The sequence below is a fragment of the Pseudopipra pipra genome, chromosome W, assembly GCF_036250125.1.
Source record: "Pseudopipra pipra isolate bDixPip1 chromosome W, bDixPip1.hap1, whole genome shotgun sequence".
NCBI lineage: Eukaryota > Metazoa > Chordata > Aves > Passeriformes > Pipridae > Pseudopipra > Pseudopipra pipra.
The window spans coordinates 48,776,424-48,788,194 of NC_087580.1; positions in this window are offsets into that span (position 1 = coordinate 48,776,424).

Genomic DNA, 11,771 nt, shown 5'->3' on the forward strand with positions numbered 1-11,771 from the left:
ATAAAACAATCTGCGAAGGACTGATAATTCAAATATTTTGGAGTTATATAATTATGTTATTTGGGTTGGAGGATAGAAGTAGGTTAAGGAGGAAAGAGGACAAAAGCACTCAATACATCAGTAGGATTTTAGACGGATAGTTAGAAACAAACTGAATTAAGCCCAAAAGGAAATTAGGAAGAATGAGCAAATAATTAAAAAAAATCAGGATCTGCAGTGTTTAATTTATTTTAGGGACCATAAATTAAAGTGTTTGAAAGCCCTCCCAAGCTACCAAAATGCAGACCTTCTCCTTAATGAGTACTTTGGAACTGAGAGGTATCTAAGAGGAAAGCAAGAGTTGAAATAAATATTCTAAAAGTATTTAGTAACCAGAACCAAATCGCAGTACTGTCCAGTCGAAAAAAAAATCAGTTGTCATCCTAGACAAAAAAGCGCAACAAAATCCAAGCATAAGCAGTGTTTGCATTATCTTCATTTATTACAACATTCAAATCACAAAGAGCTAGTGCAATTTAAGATTAAAATACAGTCAACATGCATAACTAAAGACAGGGATGAAGGAAAGACATGCATATGGCAGATAGACATGAAAATTACAGAGATCAGCAACAATTTTTATGTCTTGAGGTAAAGGTATTCTTTGTCTTAACACCCAGCATCAAAACCCCCATTAGCCATGTCCTCAACCATTAAGAAATAAAAATATACTGTCATTTTTATTGTGAAAATGGAACCGAGAGTGTTATGGAGCCTAAGATGCAAGTGAAATGCCTGGTTGTAGGTAAAACTCTATATTACCATTTCTTATGTTAAAACCTGACAAGACTCACATATGGATACATATATTAATATAATAGAAATTTGACGCTAGCTCCTGTCAGACTGCTACGACAGCCTTCTCCAGATTTAGCTTCTTTGCAGTAAAAAGCATCGTATTGGAAGCACTTGACCCCTGGGTCCCCTCAACAATGGACCCCGAAACTGCAACAACGCCACAGGCAGTCCACACCTCCCACTGGTGGGGCTACCAGGTAGTGCCTGCCAAGCCAATAGAAGGCACACTACGCAGGGAAGTACCACCTTCTGCACTGCAGGGTGCAAGACTGCCAGGGCAGGGCACAGCTCTACCTGGCCCAGGCAGAAATGATAAGTCAGCTGCCACTGCTCCCTGTGCCCACCTGACGAGCAGCGACCACCAGTCACCCCATGAAGTGAAGCTGACCACCTTGAGCCCCGTTGGCATGGGGTTAGGAGGCATGCATGGCCGCAGAGAACACTGGGATCATGGCCCACCCATCACAGCTGAGGGAGGAACCCATCCCCTTCCTCTTTGCCCAGGACCAGGGGAGAAAGCTTTTTTAGAAAAATTGAAGTTTGAGTATTCCCCTTAAAATTAAATAAAATGCTGGAAGAAAAACCAACTGTAAAAGGTTAGTATTTTATCACTAAAGATAGCATGCACCACCAAGTGACTAACCATACACCAGAAATATTTACTACAAAACAGTAGATTAGAAAGCATTTAGAAAACTTTTTACTCTGTTCAATACTGGACTAATTGGTGTAAGCTTCTGAATAAAAGCCTATTTTCACAGTTAAAGCTGCTTATCCCTACTCTAGTCACTTGAGCAGTTTAAGATGCTTGCATCATCCTCTATAAAATTAAACTATTGAAACAGACATTCATACATTTATAAAGTAGCACCGTTAGGTCAGCCTTGTCATATTTATACACCTGCGCTCTATGATTTCGCCCATACTTTTTGCCTATCTGCATTATACAATTGTGGTATTTTAATGCCAAATAAAACATTTTGCTGTTTTGAAAAGGCACTCAACCACAACTTCAGCTTTTATTCCTCTTATACCTCAAAGTCTCTTCAGACATAGCTGGGACATCTTCTCTGAAGATATGTAACACAGGTTTTCACATGCTATGAGGCTTCACTTACCAGAAGTTGCAAGCAGAGATTCAATATCCTAAATTTAGAAGGGTTTTTATTTCCCAAGGCCCCCAAGATTTACCCTTCACTGATTTCTTCCAGTTCACTCTCATTTAGTTTTTCTGACAGTAATACCACCTGGATTGTTTTTTGCAGATGTCCTTTCCAGAATATTGTTATTATCCAATAAAACTAGTGTTATTTTGTTATGAAAAAAAATGAAAGCACCCTAACAATGAGAAAAATGCTTCTCTATATTTGTACTCATCATTCTGCATTACAAAATCTCACATTTCATAGCATGGTAATTACATAAAGCTATAAAACAAAAAAGGATATTAAGTGCTGGGTTGACCATGGCTAGACGCCAGGTGCCCACCAAGCTGCTCTATCACTCCCCTCCTCAGCAAAACAGGGGAAGAAAATAAGATGGAAAAAATATCTTGTAGGTTGAGATAGAGGAAGTTTATTAAAGCAAAAGCAAAGGAAAAACCCAAAGATTTCATTCTCTGCTACCCATCAGCAAGCGATGTCCAAACACTTCCTGGGAAGCAAGGCTTCAGTATGCATAGTGGTTACTCTGGAGGGCAAATGTTGTTGCCATGTGAAAGGGGAGGTTTCTTGAACCCTTTATGTTTGATCAGTCTGTCAATGCCCCAAGGAAGATGAGACCCTTGTGTCCAACCAGTGTGTCAGCATCCTGTTATGGGGACTCCATTGTATCAGAGGGAAGTTTGACTAACCTGTTCAGGGACATGCACTGACAGTGTATCAGAGCTGAATCCTTTATTTCAATTTAGAAAATGAGACCCCTTCCTGGATGTCTCTGATCCTGGTTGGTATATTATCAGTTTTTTTCAAGTATGTTACCCTCTGGGGGTGGTTGCTGGGGCCCTTGAAGGACTCATGCTAAACAGTTTACGGAATAACACACTTTATTAACAGACTGATGCCTCAGAGCTTTTTGGATTTTTTAACTTTTGTAGATTTTAGAAGTAGTTGTGTAGTGAATGTAGATTTTAATGTAGCTGTATTATATCCCTTACTCTGTAGCATAATATTTACACATACCCAACCCTATTATCCCATTCCATTTCAATCCCTCTAAATTCCATTAGCATGTTTAGTCTTCTTTTCAAGGTAGAATTGTAGAAAAGCCTGGTGTGCTGGTTTAAAGGTAAACCGGCAGGAGAAATGAACCCAACTCAAGAGATTAAAAGTCAGAGTTACAATTTCGTAAAAATAATACAATAAATACAATTATATAGACAAACAATTGGTTTTAACCTACAAAACCCAAATGTATAACCCAGCACCCTGGGGCATGAACAGAGTGGTGTTTGTTGGCCCCCGTGCTGAGCCCCACGTGGTCCCCTGAGTCCGAAACTAAAAGGAGAGGAAAAACCTGTTGGTGCGAGTGATGGTCGCAGTCTGGTAGAGAATGGTGGTCACAGTCCAGTCGAGGTTCTGGTCCTCCTCTGGATCCCACGAGTGGCACCAAAAGTCCTAAGACCCCAATATTATATACACTCAGGTTCGGGCAGGAATGCCCAGTACCTCCCCCAAAGCGGGGAGTTCCACAATGGGTGATTGTGAGTGTGGGTGTGCAGGCTTATAGCCTGAGGGGTCAGCTGTGCTCTGGGCATCTGCTGCAAATGGTCTATTGCTAACAGTTTCTGGGAAATGATATAGAGGGTATGGAATACACAGTCTGGGTTACACCCACACAGTGATGAACTGGTCCCAGCTGTTCTAAATAGGACACCTGGACCAGAAGATATCACACAGACACAGTGACCTTCAAGCCCAGAACTTTGGAGGAGCTCCAAGAACTATACGTGATGTGAAGAAGATGAAGATGAGAAAGAAGGGGTCCCAAAGATCCCAAACCCAATTCCCGAAGGGGTGTGTTGGGGGGCAGAACTGGGCAGAACTGGGGGGTGGATAGATCTGGGATTGCGTGGACCTTATTAGAAAATGATAGAACCACTATCTAGAGGCACGTGTATTCCTCTGGGCCTGTAGGCTGATTAAAGGACGTACTCTCTTTATCTTATACATTAAATTGACCTGGAGTCTTTTTCTCCATGCTCTTTTTAAGGCAACAGACTGATAATAGAAGACTGTGACAGGTTAAGGTTCAGAGATTGCCACTGATAGTAACTGACAGCAAAAACATATTCAAAGCAGTACACAGACAAGCTCTAATCACTAACAAAAGTTTACCCAATAGATGTCCCTATGGGGGAGAGACAGGTTCAGCATGTCAACTGATCCCAGTAGTTATGATGGAGTCTTCCCTGACTTCTCCCCATCCTTAACTCATTTTTATATTATTTCTTTACCTTTAGGTGGAGCTTGAGTGGTTCTAGTCACACATACCTTCGTTACTGATTGGTGTAAAATACTCTCGCTTCTCTCTTAAAGACATAGTCAATAAAATCTAGAGCGCATGCCCAGTGAGAGGTGGGTGTACCTTGGAGGCAGATAATTTTGGGATGGAGGTGTGTGTTAGTATTACCATGAGATTGTAATGAACCAAGTTCACCCGAGGAGAGCAATTTCACCACTGTTGCTGGTTCAGCAGCAAGACGTCTCCTCTCTCCCTTGGTTGAGAGTTGCTGTGCAGTTTATAGGCTACAGCATACTATCGAGTTCCCCTCCCTGCAAGGATTTCAACAGAGCCTGGTCGTGGTGTCTCCACTCTGCTCCACCCTTAGCATATGCTGAAGGTTACAGGATGTGTTGTGTGGGGAACTATGTGGAACAGATTCCGTGCATGTCAACCGCATTCCATCCAGGGAGTAGCATTTCACTCTATAATTTCTGTACCATTATAACTTCTGTTAGAATGTGAATATAACTTCCCAGTTTTCTCTAATTTTACCCCAGTCATTTTCCCACATAATCCATCCTGTGACTATAGTCACTCAAGCTTCACAATATCCAAATGAAGTTAGTGTTTCACACATTTGTATTGCATGGATGTGGCAGCCAGTGTGAGAACAAGAAGAGAGAGGCCTGAGAAATGTCTAAGATGACCTTATGTTGTTTTCTCTAGGCTGTGATTTACTGCCCAGAAACGAGTTGAGCTATCCTGTTTGCATTCTTATCATATGTGGGTGTAAAAGGGGTAACTTGAAACTCCAAGATTTCTATGTGTGGTGTGTCTGTGTGATAGGTCGGCCTGAGAGAGTGATGGATGTGTGACTTGCAGCTGTGCTCTGTCGTAATTTGCTTAACCACTCCCAGCTAAAAGTGAATGATATAAAAACCCTGAGTCATGGGGGAATAAACTGATTTCTGTCCATCAAGTCAGGAGTCTGTGTAATCCATTCCATCATATATGGATTATCTAATATTAATGGGAGTAGTCGATAGGCTTCATAATAACCCAAACTTTAACATACAATATAATTATAAAAACAAAAAGTGAAAGGGTTAATACCAATAACACAACAACAGGGTGAAGTGCTCTGTTGAGAATTCCTGTAGCAGTTGGTGACCATCCAAAAAGGGTGTCCCATCACCAATCTGCATCTTTCTTGACTTTTTCCAAAACATGATGTATTTTCTTCATATCATGATGGATAGTAATCAGAGTCCTTTGTCCATTTTCTTGAGCTTGCTTCAGCACGCGCTTTAGGTCTCCATGTTGTAGTGTTTTTCTTATCAAGGTGACATTGAATCAGAGTATAACTAGATTGTAGCAATTGATAAGCTATAACAGGAGCTGAATAACTAAAATCACGACCCATAATGTCAACAAAGTTACGAGCACATATATTAGAGTGATTACTTGTATATACAGTAAGGTTATCGACAAATACAAAATCACAAGAAGTTCTTATGGAAGTGCATCCTATACTAATATATACAAGCATAGTTTCTGGGTTTTCACTACGATGTATCTCAAAATGAGATACTCTCCAAGCTGACCCTGCTGAAAAAGATAAATTTTACACGGACCTGGGCCACCTTACCCAAAAGGTTCCTGCAGATGATAAGATCATTATCCTTGGTGATTTCAACGCCAGAGCAGGAAAGAACTTTGAAGCCTGGAAAGGAGTATTAGGCAAGCATGGTGTTGGAAACTGCAATGATAATGGTCGCCTTCTGCTAGAATTCTGTGCGGAGCAACAGCTCACCATCACTAATACTATCTTTCAGCAGAAAAAAAGTCTGAAGACAACCTGGATGAATCCTAGATCTAAGCATTGGCACCTCATTGATTATGTCTTGGTGCAACAGAGAGATGTCCGCGATGTCCACCATACCCACGTGATGCCTAGTGCAGAATGCCAAACAGACCATCAGCTTGTACACTGCAAACTTAACTTCAATCTTAAGTTCAAACCTAAAAGGGGCAGTATCCCAAGGAGGAGACTCCAAGTTAACAATCTCCAATCAGCTGCAGTGAGAGACACATTCCAGGCAAATCTTCACACTATGCTTGAAAATAATTCCATAGATTCTATAGATGCCTCTCCTGAAACACTTTGGAACCATATTAAAAACAGCATCCTGCAGTCCTCTGAAAAATCCTTAGGGTTCTCCTTCAAGAAGAACAAGGACTGGTTTGATGAAAACAATCAAGAGATCCAGGAATTGTTGAGGAAGAAGAGATCTGCTCACCAAGCGCACCTTGCACTGCCACCCTGTCACATAAAAAAAGTAGCTTTTTGTCTTGCATGCAGCAAGCTCCAACAGAAACTCCGTGACATCCAGAACAAGTGGTGGATCAATCAAGCTGAAAAAACTCAATTATGTGATCACTCAGGTGATCACAGAGGATTCTATGAGACCCTGAAAACAGCATACGGGCCTACATACCAGGTCCAAAGCCCCCTACTCAGCGCAGATGGTCAAACACTCCTGACAGATAAAACTTCCATCTTGAATCGATGGTCTGAACACTTTCAGACTCTTTTCAGTACTAGCCGTGTAGTTCAAAACTCAGCAATTCAGTCCATCACACAGCAACCGGTGAAGTATGAATTGGATATTGTCCCCACTCTGGGATAAACTCTTAAAGCCATACAGCAGGTGAAAATTGGCAAGGCAGCTGGGGTTGATGGAATTCCACCCGAAGTCTGGAAACATGGGGGCCTTGCACTCCATGCTAAATTTCACGAGTTTGTGGTGTGCTGTTGGGAACTAGGTGAACTACTATCAGACCTTCGAGATGCAGTCATCATCACTTTGTATAAGAAGAAAGGAGTTAAATCAGACTGCTCAAATTACTGTGGTATTACTCTGCTCTCCATTGCTGGCAAAATCCTGGCAATAATACTCTTGAACAGACTAATACCCACTACAGCAGAAGGAATTCTACCTGAAAGCCAATGTGGTTTCAGAGCCAACAGGAGTACCACAGACATGGTATTTGTTCTCAGACAACTGCAAGAGAAGTGTAGGGAACAGAACAAAGGACTCTATGTAACCTTTGTTGATCTCACCAAGGCTTTCGATACTGTGAGCAGGAAAGGTCTATGGCAGATTTTGGAACACTTAGGTTGTCTCCCCAAGTTCCTTAAAATGATCATCTCACTCCATGAGGATCAGCATGGCCAAGTCAGATATGGCAATGCACTTTCTGAGCCCTTTCTAATAACCAATGGTTTGAAACAACCCTATTCACAGTCTTTTTCAGCATGATGCTTCAAAGGGCCACGGCAGACCTTGATGATGAAGATGGTATCTACATTCGATATCGTACCGATGTAAGCGTATTCAACCTAAAGCGACTGAAGGCCCACACTAAGACCTTAAACCATCTTGTCCGGGACTGCTTTATGCTGACACCCACACAGAAGCAGCTCTGCAGCGTTTAACATCCTGCTTTGCAGATGCTGCTGAGCTCTTTGCGCTGGAAGTCAGCTTAAAGAAGACAGAAGTTCTCTATCAACCTGCACCTCAGGAAGTCTTCCATCATCCCCATATCACCATTGGCCAATCAGAGCTCAAATCAGTTCAGCAGTTTAATTACCTAGGTAGCCTCATCTCCTCGGATGGTAAGATTGACGGAGACATAGACAACAGGTTAGCAAAGGCATATAGTGCTTTCAGAAGACTCCATAAAAGATTTTGGCAAAATAAACACTTGAAGAAAAGTACCAAGATCAGTGTTTACAGAGCCATTGTGCTGTCTACTCTTTTATATGGTTCCGAATCATGGGTCATCTACCGCCACCACCTGTGACTCCTAGAACGCTTCCATCAACGCTGCCTCCATATAATCCTAAACATCCACTGGCCAGATTATGTGACTAATACATCTGTTCTAGAACAAGCAGCAGCCACAAGTATTGAGGCCATGTTGCTGAGAACACAGTTGTGTTGGGCAGGACACGTCTCCAGGATGGAGGACTACCACCTCCCTAAGATCATGCTTTATGGTGAACTTGCCACTGGTTGCTGCAAGAGAGGAGCCCCGAAGATACAAGGACTCCCTGAAACAACATCTCAGCCTTGGCCATATTGATCAACATAACTGGTCTACTCTGACCTCCAATTGGGAGGTCTGGAGACACACTATCTTTAACGCTGCTGATGCTTTTGAGAAAGTGTAGCAGGGTGAATTTATGCTGATACTTTTGGTCTGTGTTTGGCCCATGCCACCTGTAGTAGTTTATATTCTCCCTGCCAAGTTCACTGATAAAACAGTCAATTCATCCTTGATGCCTTAAGCCCCTAATGGTTTTTTATTTTTCTAATATTTGTAAGACTTGTAAGTTTTATAAGTAGATTTTGAAAGCAGCAACCCCCCTCCTTTGTCCCTTGTCCCTTTCCCTCTCTCTAGCACCCTTGTTTACACATTCCTTAACCCTCTTACCCCATTCTATGCTCCCTATATCAATCCTGCGCCTGAATACAGCAGAAATGTTTAGTCTTTTGTCAAGGCAAGGCCTAGATTGTTGGCAGAACAGCATATCAGGGTCTAAACCACAGAATATGGTCAAGAATTAGGTAACTATGTACCCTTTGTGCTCTGATGAAGAGGAAGGTGGGAGGAACAGGGGGTCCCGAAATACACCCCAGACCCATTTTAAGGGGGTGGACCCGGGGCAGACCAGAGTAAAGGCCACAGGGTGGACACATCTGGGATTGGATGGATGGTATTATAAAATGTAACATCTCAGGAACAGCCTGCGCGCGTCTTGTAAAATCTTTAGCCTTGGCAAAATAAACCCTTTCTTATTTCACCCCTAATTAACTGCTCTGGAGATTTTTTCAGCACCAAAATCCCACGGCAACATCCTTGGAGAGAGAACTTCTGTATAAACTATTTTAATTGGTGTTCTACTATTGATTCATTGTCTGCCAAGGGCATTTGAAGGAGAAATCGAAGAGGAGAGGAGGAAGGCTCTACCCTCGACTCAATTAAGAAAGACCCCCAAAGCATACTGCATGTGAGTTAGGGGATTTCCTAAGTTCTCACACATGCGCAGAAGAGATGAACTTACATAATAGGGGGTGGGACTGAGGGCCTCTGACTGGGAGGTAATGGCCACACCTGCGGAGTTTGAGGTCACTCAATTAATTGTATAAAAGCAGATAGCGCTTTCTTGGAAGAGAGCTAGCTGCACACCAAGGACAATGTTGCCTTTTGGCAGGGATGCCTGCCAGTTTGTGAACTTACTGACTCTCCAAGGATGCAGCTTCTGCTATGGGTAATTATAGGCATGCTAGGTCAGTAAAATAACTTTATGGGCAACAGCTGGGTAACTGGGGAGGTCGTGCTGGGAGCTTATTTCTCTCCTCCTTCCTCCCTTTTGGGTTTGTTTGTTTTGTTGGCCACCTCTTGGTAATAAATATCAGTTCTGTTGAGCTTGCAACATGGTTTTAGATTCAATATGTTCCGAACCCTCCCTAATACAGAAAGCATGCAGGATCACTCTTGAGGAGAAAAGACAATGCAGAAAGAATCGTGCCTTGCAGAATATATCACCTAAGGAGTCTTTCTGCTGTGCCTTTTGCAACTGGATGTGTCTATCTTGTATTGGCCTCATAAGCCACCAGCGCGCTTGTAACAAACGTGGGTAGAACCCTTCCCAAATCTTTGTTCAGGGAAGCCTAGTCATGACTGTGACTGATCTCAAAATGAGAAACATTTTGTTCCGCGTCAAGGCAAATGTCTTGAGATAATGAATCCTTGTTGCTCTAACACAATGCACGGATCAACATCGATACTTTGCCATTTCTTCTTTCGGGCCCATCCTTTGTGCTCCAGAGGATGGAGCACAAGTCCTATGACTCGAGCACAAATCCTATGAGGAGAGGCTGAGGGAGCTGGGGTTGTTTAGCCTGGAAAAGAGGAGGCTCAGGCGAGACCTCATCACTCTCTACAACTACCTGAAAGGAGGTTGTAGCCCGGTGGGTGTCAGTCTCTTCTCCCAGGCAGCTATCAGTAAGACAAGAGGGCATGGTCTTAAGCTCTGCCAGGGGAGGTTTAGGTTAGGAAGAAATTCTTTACAGAGAGGACAATCAGGCATTGGAATGGGCTGCCCAGGGTGGTGGTGGATTCTCCGTCCCTGGAGGATTTTAAGATGAGACTGGATGTGGCACTTCGTGCCATGGAGGATTTTAAGATGAGACTGGATGTGGCACTTAGTGCCATGGTCTAGTAACCACAGTGGTGTTGGATCAAGGGTTGGACTTGATGATCTCGGAGGTCCCTTCCAACCCAGATGATTCTATGATTCTATGATTCTATGGAGGTGTGATGGACTGAAATGTTGGTAATGCTTAAAACATTGTCAAAATCATAGAAAGACTTTTTGTCAAACTGCTGCAACCACCGAATTCTTCCCCCAATGCCTCCTGACTGGAATTTGGACTGTGACTGGGAACTTGAGATAAGACTGTTGTCTAATCATCTCAGGTCTGAGAAGAAGTAAACAAGGCTCAAGGCTGGTGGAGGAGAAAGGTTTTGGATGTGTGATGGTGAAATCCCTCCACACCAGAGTAAACCCCCCCCCCCCCGCAAGGAAGACCATGTACACACAGGACATTCATGTGAGAGGCAACTAAGAAGGGTCATTTCATAGGTTTACTTTTTCTAAAAAAACTGAACTGGGAATTTTTTTTCTTTCCCCTTCATCACTGTAAAAGAAAGATGTTACACGAGGGAGGGGGAGGGTGGTTTGCCTTGGGTGATTGACACACACAAAAGAACTGGCCACAGCCTGCATTCCAGGTTGATTGGCCGTCAGAAGACTGGGGGGGGGAGAGGCAAGTTTTTTTTCCTCTCCTTGGGAAACTCGAGGGCACTCCACTTTTGCCCTGACTCAGGGAAGGTGTGTGTGTGAATGGATTCGGTGGTTTGTTTTGTTTTCGGTGGTGTAATCTGGCTGCTTCTGGCTTCGGTTCGCCTCGGTTCTCCTGCGCCCTGTTCTGCCCCCAGCCCGGACTTGTTCAGATTTCATCGGAGAGGCTTGACCCTTCTGCAAAGGAACCTTTGGGGGAGTCCCGGCAGGAGCCAGCCACCAACAGCATGAGTCTGTGGGAAGAGCCCCTTTTTCCCCTTTTCCCCTTCTCCTTCTTGGTGGGGGGGTAGATCTCCATTTTCAGCTTCTCCCTCGCACTGGGGTCCCCATGCGGCTACCGCCAGAGCTCAACAGCGCCCCCTGCCGACCACCACGGAGCAACTGCAGGCTCTCCAGTGATCCAAGAGTGCCCCCTCCTGATCATGGTTAGAATTGCGCCAAAAGGCATAAAGTACTGAACTGTTTTGTTTTGGAGGGGACTTTGGGTACAGGATTAGTGTTTAGTTGTTTTGTGTTCTTTTGTTGTTCTGCCAATACACATATATCCTTGAATAAA